This window comes from Ambystoma mexicanum, unplaced genomic scaffold, assembly GCF_040938575.1.
Source record: "Ambystoma mexicanum isolate Mex_15411 unplaced genomic scaffold, UKY_AmexF1_1 Mex_scaf48, whole genome shotgun sequence".
Taxonomy (NCBI): Eukaryota; Metazoa; Chordata; class Amphibia; order Caudata; family Ambystomatidae; genus Ambystoma; species Ambystoma mexicanum.
In genome coordinates, this window is record NW_027182464.1 from 676,085 (window position 1) to 696,156 (window position 20,072).

Sequence of the window (20,072 nt, forward strand, 5' to 3'; positions counted from 1 at the left end):
AGGGGAATTAACCCGCATCCTAGACCACTGAAATTCCCAGAAATATTTTTGGCACGAAAAATGCATCCTACACCCCTGAAGGTTCAGAATATGTTAGCAGCCCAATAAAGGCATTAAAATGCATTTTAGACCTACAAAAATGTTGAAAACTTTGGAGGCCCAAAAAAGGGGTTTACAGGCATCCTAGACCCCCTAAAGTCCAGAGAATGTTGGTGGACCAAATATGGTGTCAGAGAGCTCTGAATGTCCCAAAACATTTGCAGCCTGAAAGGGGTATTAACCCGCATCCTAGACCACTGAAATTCCCAAAAATATTTTTGGCACGGATAATGCATCCTACACCCCTGAAAGTTCTGAAACTGTTGGCAGCACAAAAAAGGCCTTAAAATGCATCTTATGCCTTCAAAAATGATGAAAACTTTGGAGGCCCAAAAATGGAGTTTAAAGGCCTCCTAGACCCCTAAAGTCCAGAAAATGTTGGTGCACCAAAAATGGTGTCAGAGAGCTCTGAATGTCCCAAAAACATTTGCAGCCTGAAAGGGGCATTAACCCGCATCCTAGACCACTGAAATTTCCAAAAATATTTTTGGCACGAAAAATGCATCCTACACCCCTGAAAGTTCAGAATATGTTAGCAGCCCAAAGAAGGCCTTAAAATGCATTTTAGGCCTACAAAAATGTTGAAAACTTTGTAAGCCCAAAAAAGGGGTTTATAGGCATCCTAGAGCCCCTAAAGTCCAGAAAATGTTGGTGGACCAAAAACTGTGTCAGAGAGCTCTGAATGTCCCAAAAACATTTGCAGACTTAAAGATGCATTAACCCGAATCCTAGACCCCTGAAATTCCCAGAAATATTTTTGGCACGAAAAATGCATCCTACACCCCTGAAAGTTCAGAAAATGTTGGCAGCTCAAAAAAGGCATTAAAATGCATTTTAGACCTGCAAAAATGTTGAAAACTTTGGAGGCCCAAAAAAGGGGTTTACAGGCATCCTAGACCCCCTAAAGTCCAGAGAATGTTGGTGGACCAAATATAGTGTCAGAGAGCTCTGAATGTCCCAAAAACATTTGCAGCCTGAAAGGGGCATTAACCCGCATCCTAGACCACTGAAATTCCCAAAACTATTTTTGGCACGAAAAATGCATCCTACACCCCTGAAAGTTCAGAATATGTTAGCAGCCCAAAAAAGGCCTTAAAATGCATTATAGGCCTGCAAAAATGTAAAAGAAAATCTTTGGAGGCCCAAAAAAGGGGTTTATAGGCATCCTAGACCCCCTAAAGTCCAGAAAATATTGGTGGACTAAAACCTGTGTCAGAGAGCTTTGAATGCCCCAAAACATTTGCAGCCTGAAAGGGGCATTAACCCGCATCCTAGACCACTGAAATTTCCCAAAATATTTTTGGCACGAAAAATGCATCCTACTCCCCTGAAAGTTCAGAAAATGTTGGCAGCTCAAAAAAATGCCTTAAAATGCGTCTTAGGCCTTCAAAAATGTTGAAAACTTTGGAGGCCCAAAAAAGGGGTTTACAGGCATCCTAGACCCCCTAAAGTCCAGAAAATGTTGGTGGACCAAAAACTGTGTCAGAGAGCTCTGAATGTCCCAAAAACATTTGCAGACTTAAAGGGGAATTAACCCGCATCCTAGAACACTGAAATTCCCAGAAATATTTTTGGCACGAAAAATGCATCCTACACCCCTGAAGGTTCAGAATATGTTAGCATCCCAATAAAGGCATTAAAATGCATTTTAGACCTACAAAAATGTTGAAAACTTTGGAGGCCCAAAAAAGGGGTTTACAGGCATCCTAGACCCCCTAAAGTCCAGAGAATGTTGGTGGACCAAATATGGTGTCAGAGAGCTCTGAATGTCCCAAAAACATTTGCAGACTTAAAGGGGAATTAACCCGCATCCTAGACCACTGAAATTCCCAGAAATATTTTTGGCACGAAAAATGCATCCTACACCCCTGAAGGTTCAGAATATGTTAGCAGCCCAATAAAGGCATTAAAATGCATTTTAGACCTACAAAAATGTTGAAAACTTTGGAGGCCCAAAAAAGGGGTTTACAGGCATCCTAGACCCCCTAAAGTCCAGAGAATGTTGGTGGACCAAATATGGTGTCAGAGAGCTCTGAATGTCCCAAAACATTTGCAGCCTGAAAGGGGTATTAACCCGCATCCTAGACCACTGAAATTCCCAAAAATATTTTTGGCACGGATAATGCATCCTACACCCCTGAAAGTCCTGAAACTGTTGGCAGCACAAAAAAGGCCTTAAAATGCATTTTAGGCCTACAAAAATGTTGAAAACTTTGTAAGCCCAAAAAAGGGGTTTATAGGCATCCTAGAGCCCCTAAAGTCCAGAAAATGTTGGTGGACCAAAAACTGTGTCAGAGAGCTCTGAATGTCCCAAAAACATTTGCAGACTTAAAGATGCATTAACCCGAAACCTAGACCCCTGAAATTCCCAGAAATATTTTTGGCACAAAAAATGCATCCTACACCCCTGAAAGTTCAGAAAATGTTGGCAGCTCAAAAAAGGCATTAAAATGCATTTTAGACCTGCAAAAATGTTGAAAACTTTGGAGGCCCAAAAAAGGGGTTTACAGGCATCCTAGACCCCCTAAAGTCCAGAAAATATTGGTGGACTAAAACCTGTGTCAGAGAGGTTTGAATGCCCCAAAACATTTGCAGCCTGAAAGGGGCATTAACCCGCATCCTAGACCACTGAAATTTCCCAAAATATTTTTGGCACGAAAAATGCATCCTACTCCCCTGAAAGTTCAGAAAATGTTGGCAGCTCAAAAAAATGCCTTAAAATGCATCTTAGGCCTTCAAAAATGTTGAAAACTTTGGAGGCCCAAAAACAGGCTTTACAGGCACCCTAGACCCCCTAAAGTCCAGAAAATGTTGGTGGACCAAAAACGGTGGCAGAGAGCTCTGAATGTCCCAAAAACATTTGCAGCCTGAAAGGGGCATTAACCCGCATCCTAGACCACTGAAATTCCCAAACATATTTCTGCCACGAAAAATGCATCCTATACCCCTGAAAGCTCAGAATATGTTAGCAGCCCAAAGAAGGCCTTAAAATGCATTTTAGGCCTAAAAAAATGTTGAAAACTTTGGAAGCCCAAAAAAGGGGTTTACAGGCATCCTAGACCCCCTAAAGTCCAGAAAATGTTGGTGGACCAAAAACTGTGTCAGAGATCTCTGAATGTCCCAAAAACATTTGCAGACTTTAAGATGCATTAACCCGCATCCTAGACCACTGAAATTCCCAGAAATATTTTTGGCACGAAAAATGCATCCTACACCCCTGAAAGTTCAGAAAATGTTGGCAGCCCAAAAAAGGCATTAAAACGCATTTTAGACCTCCTAAAATGTTGAACACTTTGGAGGCCCAGAAAAGAGGTTTACAGGCATCCTAGAACCCCTAAAGTCCAGAAAATATTGGTGGACTAAAACCTGTGTCAGAGGGCTTTGAATGCCCCAAAACATTTGCAGCCTGAAAGGGGCATTAACCCGCATCCTAGACCACTGAAATTTCCCAAAATATTTTTGGCACGAAAAATGCATCCTACACCCCTGAAAGTTCAGAAAATGTTGGCAGCTCAAAAAAATGCCTTAAAATGCATCTTAGGCCTTCAAAAATGTTGAAAACTTTGGAGGCCCAGAAACAGGCTTTACAGGCACCCTAGACCCCCTAAAGTCCAGAAAATGTTGGTGGACCAAAAACGGTGGCAGAGAGCTCTGAATGTCCCAAAAACATTTGCAGCCTGAAACGGGCATTAACCCGCATCCTAGACCACTGAAATTCCCAAAAATATTTCTGCCACGAAAAATGCATCCTATACCCCTGAAAGCTCAGAATATGTTAGCAGCCCAAAGAAGGCCTTAAAATGCATTTTAGGCCTTCAAAAATGTTGAAAACTTTGGAGGCCCAAAAACAGGCTTTACAGGCACCCTAGACCCCCTAAAGTCCAGAAAATGTTGGTGGACCAAAAACGGTGGCAGAGAGCTCTGAATGTCCCAAAAACATTTGCAGCCTGAAAGGGGCATTAACCCGCATCCTAGACCACTGAAATTCCCAAAAATATTTCTGCCACGAAAAATGCATCCTATACCCCTGAAAGCTCAGAATATGTTAGCAGCCCAAAGAAGGCCTTAAAATGCATTTTAGGCCTAAAAAAATGTTGAAAACTTTGGATGCCCAAAAAAGGGGTTTATAGGCATCCTAGAGCCCCTAAAGTCCAGAAAATGTTGGTGGACCAAAAACTGTGTCAGAGATCTCTGAATGTCCCAAAAACATTTGCAGACTTAAAGATGCATTAACCCGCATCATAGACCACTGAAATTCCCAGAAATGTTTTTGGCACGAAAAATGCATCCTACACCCCTGAAAGTTCAGAAAATGTTGGCAGCCCAAAAAAGGCATTAAAATGCATTTTAGACCTCCAAAAATGTTGAACACTTTGGAGGCCCAGAAAAGAGGTTTACAGGCATCCTAGACCCCCTAAAGTCCAGAAAATATTGGTGGACTAAAACCTGTGTCAGAGAGCTTTGATTGCCCCAAAACATTTGCAGCCTGAAAGGGGCATTAACCCGCATCCTAGACCACTGAAATTTCCCAAAATATTTTTGGCACGAAAAATGCATCCTACACCCCTGAAAGTTCAGAAAATGTTGGCAGTTCAAAAAAATGCCTTAAAATGCATGTTAGGCCTTCAAAAATGTTGAAAACTTTGGAGGCCCAAAAACAGGCTTTACAGGCACCCTAGACCCCCTAAAGTCCAGAAAATGTTGGTGGACCAAAAACGGTGGCAGAGAGCTCTGAATGTCCCAAAAACATTTGCAGCCTGAAAGGGGCATTAACCTGCATCCTAGACCACTGAAATTCCCAAAAATATTTCTGCCACGAAAAATGCATCCTATACCCCTGAAAGCTCAGAATATGTTAGCAGCTCAAAAAAGGCATTAAAATGCATTTTAGACCTGCAAAAATGTTGAAAACTTTGGAGGCCCAAAAAAGGGGTTTACAGGCATCCTAGACCCCCTAAAGTCCAGAAAATATTGGTGGACTAAAACCTGTGTCAGAGAGCTTTGAATGCCCCAAAACATTTGCAGCCTGAAAGGGGCATTAACCCGCATCCTAGACCACTGAAATTTCCCAAAATATTTTTGGCACGAAAAATGCATCCTACTCCCCTGAAAGTTCAGAAAATGTTGGCAGCTCAAAAAAATGCCTTAAAATGCATCTTAGGCCTTCAAAAATGTTGAAAACTTTGGAGGCCCAAAAACAGGCTTTACAGGCACCCTAGACCCCCTAAAGTCCAGAAAATGTTGGTGGACCAAAAACGGTGGCAGAGAGCTCTGAATGTCCCAAAAACATTTGCAGCCTGAAAGGGGCATTAACCCGCATCCTAGACCACTGAAATTCCCAAACATATTTCTGCCACGAAAAATGCATCCTATACCCCTGAAAGCTCAGAATATGTTAGCAGCCCAAAGAAGGCCTTAAAATGCATTTTAGGCCTAAAAAAATGTTGAAAACTTTGGAAGCCCAAAAAAGGGGTTTACAGGCATCCTAGACCCCCTAAAGTCCAGAAAATGTTGGTGGACCAAAAACTGTGTCAGAGATCTCTGAATGTCCCAAAAACATTTGCAGACTTTAAGATGCATTAACCCGCATCCTAGACCACTGAAATTCCCAGAAATATTTTTGGCACGAAAAATGCATCCTACACCCCTGAAAGTTCAGAAAATGTTGGCAGCCCAAAAAAGGCATTAAAACGCATTTTAGACCTCCTAAAATGTTGAACACTTTGGAGGCCCAGAAAAGAGGTTTACAGGCATCCTAGACCCCCTAAAGTCCAGAAAATATTGGTGGACTAAAACCTGTGTCAGAGAGCTTTGAATGCCCCAAAACATTTGCAGCCTGAAAGGGGCATTAACCCGCATCCTAGACCACTGAAATTTCCCAAAATATTTTTGGCACGAAAAATGCATCCTACACCCCTGAAAGTTCAGAAAATGTTGGCAGCTCAAAAAAATGCCTTAAAATGCATCTTAGGCCTTCAAAAATGTTGAAAACTTTGGAGGCCCAGAAACAGGCTTTACAGGCACCCTAGACCCCCTAAAGTCCAGAAAATGTTGGTGGACCAAAAACGGTGGCAGAGAGCTCTGAATGTCCCAAAAACATTTGCAGCCTGAAACGGGCATTAACCCGCATCCTAGACCACTGAAATTCCCAAAAATATTTCTGCCACGAAAAATGCATCCTATACCCCTGAAAGCTCAGAATATGTTAGCAGCCCAAAGAAGGCCTTAAAATGCATTTTAGGCCTAAAAAAATGTTGAAAACTTTGGAAGCCCAAAAGAGGGGTTTATAGGCATCCTAGAGCCCCTAAAGTCCAGAAAATGTTGGTGGACCAAAAACTGTGTCAGAGATCTCTGAATGTCCCAAAAACATTTGCAGACTTAAAGATGCATTAACCCGCATCATAGACCACTGAAATTCCCAGAAATATTTTTGGCACGAAAAATGCATCCTACACCCCTGAAAGTTCAGAAAATGTTGGCAGCCCAAAAAAGGCATTAAAATGCATTTTAGACCTCCAAAAATGTTGAACACTTTGGAGGCCCAGAAAAGAGGTTTACAGGCATCCTAGACCCCCTAAAGTCCAGAAAATATTGGTGGACTAAAACCTGTGTCAGAGAGCTTTGATTGCCCCAAAACATTTGCAGCCTGAAAGGGGCATTAACCCGCATCCTAGACCACTGAAATTTCCCAAAATATTTTTGGCACGAAAAATGCATCCTACACCCCTGAAAGTTCAGAAAATGTTGGCAGTTCAAAAAAATGCCTTAAAATGCATGTTAGGCCTTCAAAAATGTTGAAAACTTTGGAGGCCCAAAAACAGGCTTTACAGGCACCCTAGACCCCCTAAAGTCCAGAAAATGTTGGTGGACCAAAAACGGTGGCAGAGAGCTCTGAATGTCCCAAAAACATTTGCAGCCTGAAAGGGGCATTAACCCGCATCCTAGACCACTGAAATTCCCAAAAATATTTCTGCCACGAAAAATGCATCCTATACCCCTGAAAGCTCAGAATATGTTAGCAGCCCAAAGAAGGCCTTAAAATGCATTTTAGGCCTAAAAAAATGTTGAAAACTTTGGATGCCCAAAAAAGGGGTTTATAGGCATCCTAGAGCCCCTAAAGTCCAGAAAATGTTGGTGGACCAAAAACTGTGTCAGAGATCTCTGAATGTCCCAAAAACATTTGCAGACTTAAAGATGCATTAACCCGCATCCTAGACCACAGAAATATTTTTGGCACGAAAAATGCATCCTACACCCCTGAAAGTTCAGAAAATGTTGGCAGCCCAAAAAAGGCATTAAAATGCATTTTAGACATCCAAAAATGTTGAACACTTTGGAGGCCCAGAAAAGAGGTTTACAGGCATCCTAGACCCCCTAAAATCCATAGAATGTTGGTGGACCAAATATGGTGTCAGAGAGCTCTGAATGTCCCAAAAACATTTGCAGCCTGAAAGGGGCATTAACTGGCATCCTAGACCACTGAAATTCCCAAAAATATTTTTGGCACGAAAAATGCATCCTACACCCCTGAAAGTTCAGAAAATGTTGGCAGCTCAAAAAAATGCCTTAAAATGCATCTTAGGCCTTCAAAAATGTTGAAAACTTTGGAGGCCCAAAAACAGGCTTTACAGGCACCCTAGACCCCCTAAAGTCCAGAAAATGTTGGTGGACCAAAAACGGTGGCAGAGAGCTCTGAATGTCCCAAAAACATTTGCAGCCTGAAAGGGGCATTAACCCGCATCCTAGACCACTGAAATTCCCAAAAATATTTCTGCCACGAAAAATGCATCCTATACCCCTGAAAGCTCAGAATATGTTAGCAGCCCAAAGAAGGCCTTAAAATGCATTTTAGGCCTAAAAAAATGTTGAAAACTTTGGAAGCCCAAAAAAGGGGTTTACAGGCATCCTAGACCCCCTAAAGTCCAGAAAATGTTGGTGGACCAAAAACTGTGTCAGAGATCTCTGAATGTCCCAAAAACATTTGCAGACTTTAAGATGCATTAACCCGCATCCTAGACCACTGAAATTCCCAGAAATATTTTTGGCACGAAAAATGCATCCTACACCCCTGAAAGTTCAGAAAATGTTGGCAGCCCAAAAAAGGCATTAAAACGCATTTTAGACCTCCAAAAATGTTGAACACTTTGGAGGCCCAGAAAAGAGGTTTACAGGCATCCTAGACCCCCTAAAGTCCAGAAAATATTGGTGGACTAAAACCTGTGTCAGAGAGCTTTGAATGCCCCAAAACATTTGCAGCCTGAAAGGGGCATTAACCCGCATCCTAGACCACTGAAATTTCCCAAAATATTTTTGGCACGAAAAATGCATCCTACACCCCTGAAAGTTCAGAAAATGTTAGCAGCTCAGAAAAATGCCTTAAAATGCATCTTAGGCCTTCAAAAATGTTGAAAACTTTGGAGGCCCAGAAACAGGCTTTACAGGCACCCTAGACCCCCTAAAGTCCAGAAAATGTTGGTGGACCAAAAACGGTGGCAGAGAGCTCTGAATGTCCCAAAAACATTTGCAGCCTGAAAGGGGCATTAACCCGCATCCTAGACCACTGAAATTCCCAAATATATTTCTGCCACGAAAAATGCATCCTATACCCCTGAAAGCTCAGAATATGTTAGCAGCCTAAAGAAGGCCTTAAAATGCATTTTAGGCCTAAAAAAATGTTGAAAACTTTGGACGCCCAAAAAAGGGGTTTATAGGCTTCCTAGAGACCCTAAAGTCCAGAAAATGTTGGTGGACCAAAAACTGTGTCAGAGATCTCTGAATGTCCCAAAAACATTTGCAGACTTAAAGATGCATTAACCCGCATCCTAGACCACTGAAATTCCCAGAAATATTTTTGGCACGAAAAATGCATCCTACACCCCTGAAAGTTCAGAAAATGTTGGCAGCCCAAAAAAGGCATTAAAATGCATTTTAGACCTCCAAAAATGTTGAACACTTTGGAGGCCCAGAAAAGGGGTTTACAGGCATCCTAGACCCCCTAAAGTCCAGAAAATATTGGTGGACCAAAAACTGTGTCAGAGAGCTTTGAATGTCCCAAAAACATTTGCAGCCTGAAAGGGGCATTAACCCGCATCCTAGACCACTGAAATTCCCAGAAATATTTTTGGCACGAAAAATGCATCCTACTCCCCTGAAAGTTCAGAAAATGTTGGCAGCTCAAAAAAATGCCTTAAAATGCATCTTAGGCCTTCAAAAATGTTGAAAACTTTGGAGGCCCAAAAACAGGCTTTACAGGCACCCTAGACCCCCTAAAGTCCAGAAAATGTTGGTGGACCAAAAACGGTGGCAGAGAGCTCTGAATGTCCCAAAAACATTTGCAGACTTAAAGGGGAATTAACCCGCATCCTAGACAACTGAAATTCCCAGAAATATTTTTGGCACGAAAAATGCATCCTACACCCCTGAAGGTTCAGAATATGTTAGCAGCCCAATAAAGGCATTAAAATGCATTTTAGACCTACAAAAATGTTGAAAACTTTGGAGGCCCAAAAAAGGGGTTTACAGGCATCCTAGACCCCCTAAAGTCCAGAGAATGTTGGTGGACCAAATATGGTGTCAGAGAGCTCTGAATGTCCCAAAACATTTGCAGCCTGAAAGGGGTATTAACCCGCATCCTAGACCACTGAAATTCCCAAAAATATTTTTGGCACGGATAATGCATCCTACACCCCTGAAAGTTCTGAAACTGTTGGCAGCACAAAAAAGGCCTTAAAATGCATCTTATGCCTTCAAAAATGATGAAAACTTTGGAGGCCCAAAAATGGAGTTTAAAGGCCTCCTAGACCCCTAAAGTCCAGAAAATGTTGGTGCACCAAAAATGGTGTCAGAGAGCTCTGAATGTCCCAAAAACATTTGCAGCCTGAAAGGGGCATTAACCCGCATCCTAGACCACTGAAATTTCCCAAAATATTTTTGGCACGAAAAATGCATTCTACACCCCTGAAAGTTCAGAATATGTTAGCAGCCCAAAGAAGGCCTTAAAATGCATTTTAGGCCTACAAAAATGTTGAAAACTTTGTAAGCCCAAAAAAGGGGTTTATAGGCATCCTAGAGCCCCTAAAGTCCAGAAAATGTTGGTGGACCAAAAACTGTGTCAGAGAGCTCTGAATGTCCCAAAAACATTTGCAGACTTAAAGATGCATTAACCCGAATCCTAGACCCCTGAAATTCCCAGAAATATTTTTGGCACGAAAAATGCATCCTACACCCCTGAAAGTTCAGAAAATGTTGGCAGCTCAAAAAAGGCATTAAAATGCATTTTAGACCTGCAAAAATGTTGAAAACTTTGGAGGCCCAAAAAAGGGGTTTACAGGCATCCTAGACCCCCTAAAGTCCAGAGAATGTTGGTGGACCAAATATAGTGTCAGAGAGCTCTGAATGTCCCAAAAACATTTGCAGCCTGAAAGGGGCATTAACCCGCATCCTAGACCACTGAAATTCCCAAAACTATTTTTGGCACGAAAAATGCATCCTACACCCCTGAAAGTTCAGAATATGTTAGCAGCCCAAAAAAGGCCTTAAAATGCATTATAGGCCTGCAAAAATGTAAAAGAAAATCTTTGGAGGCCCAAAAAAGGCGTTTATAGGCATCCTAGACCCCCTAAAGTCCAGAAAATATTGGTGGACTAAAACCTGTGTCAGAGAGCTTTGAATGCCCCAAAACATTTGCAGCCTGAAAGGGGCATTAACCCGCATCCTAGACCACTGAAATTTCCCAAAATATTTTTGGCACGAAAAATGCATCCTACTCCCCTGAAAGTTCAGAAAATGTTGGCAGCTCAAAAAAATGCCTTAAAATGCGTCTTAGGCCTTCAAAAATGTTGAAAACTTTGGAGGCCCAAAAACAGGCTTTACAGGCACCCTAGACCCCCTAAAGTCCAGAAAATGTTGGCGGACCAAAAACGGTGGCAGAGAGCTCTGAATGTCCCAAAAACATTTGCAGCCTGAAACGGGCATTAACCCGCATCCTAGACCACTGAAATTCCCAAAAATATTTCTGCCACGAAAAATGCATCCTATACCCCTGAAAGCTCAGAATATGTTAGCAGCCCAAAGAAGGCCTTAAAATGCATTTTAGGCCTAAAAAAATGTTGAAAACTTTGGAAGCCCAAAAAAGGGGTTTATAGGCATCCTAGAGCCCCTAAAGTCCAGAAAATGTTGGTGGACCAAAAACTGTGTCAGAGATCTCTGAATGTCCCAAAAACATTTGCAGACTTAAAGATGCATTAACCCGCATCCTAGACCACTGAAATTCCCAGAAATATTTTTGGCACGAAAAATGCATCCTACACCCCTGAAAGTTCAGAAAATGTTGGCAGCCCAAAAAAGCATTAAAATGCATTTTAGACCTCCAAAAATGTTGAACACTTTGGAGGCCCAGAAAAGAGGTTTACAGGCATCCTAGACCCCCTAAAGTCCAGAAAATATTGGTGGACTAAAACCTGTGTCAGCGAGCTTTGATTGCCCCAAAACATTTGCAGCCTGAAAGGGGCATTAACCCGCATCCTAGACCACTGAAATTCCCCAAAATATTTTTGGCACGAAAAATGCATCCTACACCCCTGAAAGTTCAGAAAATGTTGGCAGTTCAAAAAAATGCCTTAAAATGCATGTTAGGCCTTCAAAAATGTTGAAAACTTTGGAGGCCCAAAAACAGGCTTTACAGGCACCCTAGACCCCCTAAAGTCCAGAAAATGTTGGTGGACCAAAAACGGTGGCAGAGAGCTCTGAATGTCCCAAAAACATTTGCAGCCTGAAAGGGGCATTAACCCGCATCCTAGACCACTGAAATTCCCAAAAATATTTCTGCACGAAAAATGCATCCTATACCCCTGAAAGCTCAGAATATGTTAGCAGCCCAAAGAAGGCCTTAAAATGCATTTTAGGCCTAAAAAAATGTTGAAAACTTTGGATGCCCAAAAAAGGGGTTCATAGGCATCCTAGAGCCCCTAAAGTCCAGAAAATTTTGGTGGACCAAAAACTGTGTCAGAGATCTCTGAATGTCCCAAAAACATTTGCAGACTTAAAGATGCATTAACCCGCATCCTAGACCACTGAAATTCACAGAAATATTTTTGGCACGAAAAATGCATCCTACACCCCTGAAAGTTCAGAAAATGTTGGCAGCCCAAAAAAGGCATTAAAATGCATTTTAGACATCCAAAAATGTTGAACACTTTGGAGGCCCAGAAAAGAGGTTTACAGGCATCCTAGACCCCCTAAAATCCATAGAATGTTGGTGGACCAAATATGGTGTCAGAGAGCTCTGAATGTCCCAAAAACATTTGCAGCCTGAAAGGGGCATTAACCGGCATCCTAGACCACTGAAATTCCCAAAAATATTTTTGGCACGAAAAATGCATCCTACACCCCTGAAAGTTCAGAAAATGTTGGCAGCTCAAAAAAATGCCTTAAAATGCATCTTAGGCCTTCAAAAATGTTGAAAACTTTGGAGGCCCAAAAACAGGCTTTACAGGCATCCTAAAGCCCCTAAAATCCAGAAAATGTTGGTGGACCAAAAACTGTGTCAGAGATCTCTGAATGTCCAAAAAACATTTGCAGACTTAAAGATGCATTAACCCGCATCCCAGACCACTGAAATTCCCAGAAATATTTTTGGCACGAAAAATGCATCCTACACCCCTGAAAGTTCAGAAAATGTTGGCAGCCCAAAAAAAGCATTAAAATGCATTTTAGACCTCCAAAAATGTTGAACACTTTGGAGGCCCAGAAAAGAGGTTTACAGGCATCCTAGACCCCCTAAAGTCCAGAAAATATTGGTGGACTAAAACCTGTGTCAGAGAGCTTTGAATGCCCCAAAACATTTGCAGCCTGAAAGGGGCATTAACCCGCATCCTAGACCACTGAAATTTCCCAAAATATTTTTGGCACGAAAAATGCATCCTACACCCCTGAAAGTTCAGAAAATGTTGGCAGTTCAGAAAAATGCCTTAAAATGCATGTTAGGCCTTCAAAAATGTTGAAAACTTTGGAGGCCCAAAAACAGGCTTTACAGGCACCCTAGACCCCCTAAAGTCCAGAAAATGTTGGTGGACCAAAAACGGTGGCAGAGAGCTCTGAATGTCCCAAAAACATTTGCAGCCTGAAAGGGGCATTAACCCGCATCCTAGACCACTGAAATTCCCAAAAATATTTCTGCCACGAAAAATGCATCCTATACCCCTGAAAGCTCAGAATATGTTAGCAGCCCAAAGAAGGCCTTAAAATGCATTTTAGGCCTAAAAAAATGTTGAACACTTTGGAGGCCCAGAAAAGGGGTTTACAGGCATCCTAGACCCCCTAAAGTCCAGAAAATATTGGTGGACCAAAAACTGTGTCAGAGAGCTTTGAATGTCCCAAAAACATTTGCAGCCTGAAAGGGGCATTAACCCGCATCCTAGACACTGAAATTCCCAGAAATATTTTTGGCACGAAAAATACATTCTACACCCCTGAAATTTCCGAATATGTTAGCAGCCCAAAAAAGGCATTAAAATGCATTTTAGACCTGCAAAAAATGTTGAAAACTTTGGAGGCCCAAAAAAGGGGTTTACAGGCATCCTAGACCCCCTAAAGTCCACAAAATGTTGGTGGACCAAAAACTGTGTCAGAGAGCTCTGAATGTCCCAAAAACATTTGCAGACTTAAAGGGGAATTAACCCACATCCTAGACCACTGAAATTCCAAGAAATATTTTTGGCACGAAAAATGCATCCTACACCCCTGAAGGTTCAGAATATGTTAGCAGCCCAATAAAGGCATTAAAATGCATTTTAGACCTACAAAAATGTTGAAAACTTTGGAGGCCCAAAAAAGGGGTTTACAGGCATCCTAGACCCCCTAAAGTCCAGAGAATGTTGGTGGACCAAATATGGTGTCAGAGAGCTCTGAATGTCCCAAAAACATTTGCAGCCTGAAAGGGGCATTAACCCGCATCCTAGACCACTGAAATTCCCAAAAATATTTTTGGCACGGAAAATGCATCCTACACCCCTGAAAGTTCAGAAAATGTTGGCAGCTCAAAACAAATGCCTTAAAATGCATCTTAGGCCTTAAAAAATGTTGAAAACTTTGGAGACCCAAAAAAGGGGTTTACAGGCATCCTAAAGCCCCTAAAATCCAGAAAATATTGGTGGACCAAAAACTGTGTCAGAGAGCTTTGAATATCCCAAAAACATTTGCAGCCTGAAAGGGGCATTAACCCACATCCTAGACCACTCAAATTTCCCAAAATATTTTTGGCACGAAAAATGCATCCTACACCCCTGAAAGTTCAGAATATGTTATCAGCCCAAAAAAGGCTTAAATGCATTATAGGCATGCAAACATGTAAAAGAAAAAAAGGTTGGAGGCTCAAAAAAGGGGTTTACAGGCATCCTAGACCCCCTAAAGTCCAGAAAATATTGGTGGACCAAAAAGTGTGTCAGAGAGCTTTGAATGTCCCAAAACATTTGCAGCCTGAAAGGGGCATTCACCCGCATCCTAGACCACTGAAATTCCCAGAAATATTTTTGGCACGAAAAATGCATCCTACACCCCTGAAGGTTCAGAATATGTTAGCAGCCCAATAAAGGCATTAAAATGCATTTTAGACCTACAAAAATGTTGAAAACTTTGGAGGCCCAAAAAAGGGGTTTACAGGCATCCTAGACCCCCTAAAGTCCAGAGAATGTTGGTGGACAAATATGGTGTCAGAGAGCTCTGAATGTCCCAAAAACATTTGCAGCCTGAAAGGGGCATTAACCCGCATCCTAGACCACTGAAATTCCCAAAAATATTTTTGGCACGAAAAATGCATCCTACACCCCTGAAAGTTCAGAATATGTTAGCAGCACAAAAAAGGCCTTAAAATGCATTATAGGCCTGCAAAAATGTAAAAACAAATCTTTGGAGGCCCAAATAAGGGGTTTATAGGCATCCTAGACCCCCTAAAGTCCAGAAAATATTGGTGGACTAAAACCTGTGTCAGAGAGCTTTGAATGCCCCAAAACATTTGCAGCCTGAAAGGTGCATTAACCCGCATCCTAGACCACTGAAATTTCCCAAAATATTTTTGGCACGAAAAATGCATCCTACACCCCTGAAAGTTCAGAAAATGTTAGCAGCCTAAAGAAGGCCTTAAAATGCATTTTAGGCCTAAAAAAATGTTGAAAACTTTGGACGCCCAAAAAAGGGGTTTATAGGCTTCCTAGAGACCCTAAAGTCCAGAAAATGTTGGTGGACCAAAAACTGTGTCAGAGATCTCTGAATGTCCCAAAAACATTTGCAGACTTAAAGATGCATTAACCCGCATCCTAGACCACTGAAATTCCCAGAAATATTTTTGGCACGAAAAATGCATCCTACACCCCTGAAAGTTCAGAAAATGTTGGCAGCCCAAAAAAGGCATTAAAATGCATTTTAGACCTCCAAAAATGTTGAACACTTTGGAGGCCCAGAAAAGGGGTTTACAGGCATCCTAGACCCCCTAAAGTCCAGAAAATATTGGTGGACCAAAAACTGTGTCAGAGAGCTTTGAATGTCCCAAAAACATTTGCAGCCTGAAAGGGGCATTAACCCGCATCCTAGACCACTGAAATTCCCAGAAATATTTTTGGCACGAAAAATACATCCTACACCCCTGAAATTTCCGAATATGTTAGCAGCCCAAAAAAGGCATTAAAATGCATTTTAGACCTGCAAAAAATGTTGAAAACTTTGGAGGCCCAAAAAAGGGGTTTACAGGCATCCTAGACCCCCTAAAGTCCAGAAAATATTGGTGGACTAAAACCTGTGTCAGAGAGCTTTGAATGCCCCAAAACATTTGCAGCCTGAAAGGGGCATTAACCCGCATCCTAGACACTGAAATTCCCAGAAATATTTTTGGCACGAAAAATACATTCTACACCCCTGAAATTTCCGAATATGTTAGCAGCCCAAAAAAGGCATTAAAATGCATTTTAGACCTGCAAAAAATGTTGAAAACTTTGGAGGCCCAAAAAAGGGGTTTACAGGCATCCTAGACCCCCTAAAGTCCACAAAATGTTGGTGGACCAAAAACTGTGTCAGAGAGCTCTGAATGTCCCAAAAACATTTGCAGACTTAAAGGGGAATTAACCCACATCCTAGACCACTGAAATTCCAAGAAATATTTTTGGCACGAAAAATGCATCCTACACCCCTGAAGGTTCAGAATATGTTAGCAGCCCAATAAAGGCATTAAAATGCATTTTAGACCTACAAAAATGTTGAAAACTTTGGAGGCCCAAAAAAGGGGTTTACAGGCATCCTAGACCCCCTAAAGTCCAGAGAATGTTGGTGGACCAAATATGGTGTCAGAGAGCTCTGAATGTCCCAAAAACATTTGCAGCCTGAAAGGGGCATTAACCCGCATCCTAGACCACTGAAATTCCCAAAAATATTTTTGGCACGGAAAATGCATCCTACACCCCTGAAAGTTCAGAAAATGTTGGCAGCTCAAAACAAATGCCTTAAAATGCATCTTAGGCCTTAAAAAATGTTGAAAACTTTGGAGACCCAAAAAAGGGGTTTACAGGCATCCTAAAGCCCCTAAAATCCAGAAAATATTGGTGGACCAAAAACTGTGTCAGAGAGCTTTGAATATCCCAAAAACATTTGCAGCCTGAAAGGGGCATTAACCCACATCCTAGACCACTCAAATTTCCCAAAATATTTTTGGCACGAAAAATGCATCCTACACCCCTGAAAGTTCAGAATATGTTATCAGCCCAAAAAAGGCTTAAATGCATTATAGGCATGCAAACATGTAAAAGAAAAAAAGGTTGGAGGCTCAAAAAAGGGGTTTACAGGCATCCTAGACCCCCTAAAGTCCAGAAAATATTGGTGGACCAAAAAGTGTGTCAGAGAGCTTTGAATGTCCCAAAACATTTGCAGCCTGAAAGGGGCATTCACCCGCATCCTAGACCACTGAAATTCCCAGAAATATTTTTGGCACGAAAAATGCATCCTACACCCCTGAAGGTTCAGAATATGTTAGCAGCCCAATAAAGGCATTAAAATGCATTTTAGACCTACAAAAATGTTGAAAACTTTGGAGGCCCAAAAAAGGGGTTTACAGGCATCCTAGACCCCCTAAAGTCCAGAGAATGTTGGTGGACAAATATGGTGTCAGAGAGCTCTGAATGTCCCAAAAACATTTGCAGCCTGAAAGGGGCATTAACCCGCATCCTAGACCACTGAAATTCCCAAAAATATTTTTGGCACGAAAAATGCATCCTACACCCCTGAAAGTTCAGAATATGTTAGCAGCACAAAAAAGGCCTTAAAATGCATTATAGGCCTGCAAAAATGTAAAAACAAATCTTTGGAGGCCCAAATAAGGGGTTTATAGGCATCCTAGACCCCCTAAAGTCCAGAAAATATTGGTGGACTAAAACCTGTGTCAGAGAGCTTTGAATGCCCCAAAACATTTGCAGCCTGAAAGGTGCATTAACCCGCATCCTAGACCACTGAAATTTCCCAAAATATTTTTGGCACGAAAAATGCATCCTACACCCCTGAAAGTTCAGAAAATGTTAGCAGCCTAAAGAAGGCCTTAAAATGCATTTTAGGCCTAAAAAAATGTTGAAAACTTTGGACGCCCAAAAAAGGGGTTTATAGGCTTCCTAGAGACCCTAAAGTCCAGAAAATGTTGGTGGACCAAAAACTGTGTCAGAGATCTCTGAATGTCCCAAAAACATTTGCAGACTTAAAGATGCATTAACCCGCATCCTAGACCACTGAAATTCCCAGAAATATTTTTGGCACGAAAAATGCATCCTACACCCCTGAAAGTTCAGAAAATGTTGGCAGCCCAAAAAAGGCATTAAAATGCATTTTAGACCTCCAAAAATGTTGAACACTTTGGAGGCCCAGAAAAGGGGTTTACAGGCATCCTAGACCCCCTAAAGTCCAGAAAATATTGGTGGACCAAAAACTGTGTCAGAGAGCTTTGAATGTCCCAAAAACATTTGCAGCCTGAAAGGGGCATTAACCCGCATCCTAGACCACTGAAATTCCCAGAAATATTTTTGGCACGAAAAATACATCCTACACCCCTGAAATTTCCGAATATGTTAGCAGCCCAAAAAAGGCATTAAAATGCATTTTAGACCTGCAAAAAATGTTGAAAACTTTGGAGGCCCAAAAAAGGGGTTTACAGGCATCCTAGACCCCCTAAAGTCCAGAAAATATTGGTGGACTAAAACCTGTGTCAGAGAGCTTTGAATGCCCCAAAACATTTGCAGCCTGAAAGGGGCATTAACCCGCATCCTAGACCACTGAAATTTCCCAAAATATTTTTGGCACGAAAAATGCATCCTACTCCCCTGAAAGTTCAGAAAATGTTGGCAGCTCAAAAAAATGCCTTAAAATGCATCTTAGGCCTTCAAAAATGTTGAAAACTTTGGAGGCCCAAAAACAGGCTTTACAGGCACCCTAGACCCCCTAAAGTCCAGAAAATGTTGGTGGACCAAAAACGGTGGCAGAGAGCTCTGAATGTCCCAAAAACATTTGCAGCCTGAAAGGGGCATTAACCCGCATCCTAGACCACTGAAATTCCCAAAAATATTTCTGCCACGAAAAATGCATCCTATACCCCTGAAAGCTCAGAATATGTTAGCAGCCCAAAGAAGGCCTTAAAATGCATTTTAGGCCTAAAAAAATGTTGAAAACTTTGGAAGCCCAAAAAAGGGGTTTACAGGCATCCTAGACCCCCTAAAGTCCAGAAAATGTTGGTGGACCAAAAACTGTGTCAGAGATCTCTGAATGTCCCAAAAACATTTGCAGACTTTAAGATGCATTAACCCGCATCCTAGACCACTGAAATTCCCAGAAATATTTTTGGCACGAAAAATGCATCCTACACCCCTGAAAGTTCAGAAAATGTTGGCAGCCCAAAAAAGGCATTAAAACGCATTTTAGACCTCCAAAAATGTTGAACACTTTGGAGGCCCAGAAAAGAGGTTTACAGGCATCCTAGACCCCCTAAAGTCCAGAAAATATTGGTGGACTAAAACCTGTGTCAGAGAGCTTTGAATGCCCCAAAACATTTGCAGCCTGAAAGGGGCATTAACCCGCATCCTAGACCACTGAAATTTCCCAAAATATTTTTGGCACGAAAAATGCATCCTACACCCCTGAAAGTTCAGAAAATGTTGGTAGTTCAAAAAAATGCCTTAAAATGCATGTTAGGCCTTCAAAAATGTTGAAAACTTTGGAGGCCCAAAAACAGGCTTTACAGGCACCCTAGACCCCCTAAAGTCCAGAAAATGTTGGTGGACCAAAAACGGTGGCAGAGAGCTCCGAATGTCCCAAAAACATTTGCAGACTTAAAGGGAAATTAACCCGCATCCTAGACCACTGAAATTCCCAGAAATATTTTTGGCACGAAAAATGCATCCTACACCCCTGAAGGTTCAGAATATGTTAGCAGCCCAATAAAGGCATTAAAATGCATTTTAGACCTACAAAAATGTTGAAAACTTTGGAGGCCCAAAAAAGGGGTTTACAGGCATCCTAGACCCCCTAAAGTCCAGAGAATGTTGGTGGACCAAATATGGTGTCAGAGAGCTCTGAATGTCCCAAAACATTTGCAGCCTGAAAGGGGTATTAACCCGCATCCTAGACCACTGAAATTCCCAAAAATATTTTTGGCACGGATAATGCATCCTACACCCCTGAAAGTTCTGAAACTGTTGGCAGCACAAAAAAGGCCTTAAAATGCATCTTATGCCTTCAAAAATGATGAAAACTTTGGAGGCCCAAAAATGGAGTTTAAAGGCCTCCTAGACCCCTAAAGTCCAGAAAATGTTGGTGCACCAAAAATGGTGTCAGAGAGCTCTGAATGTCCCAAAAACATTTGCAGCCTGAAAGGGGCATTAACCCGCATCCTAGACCACTGAAATTTCCCAAAATATTTTTGGCACGAAAAATGCATTCTACACCCCTGAAAGTTC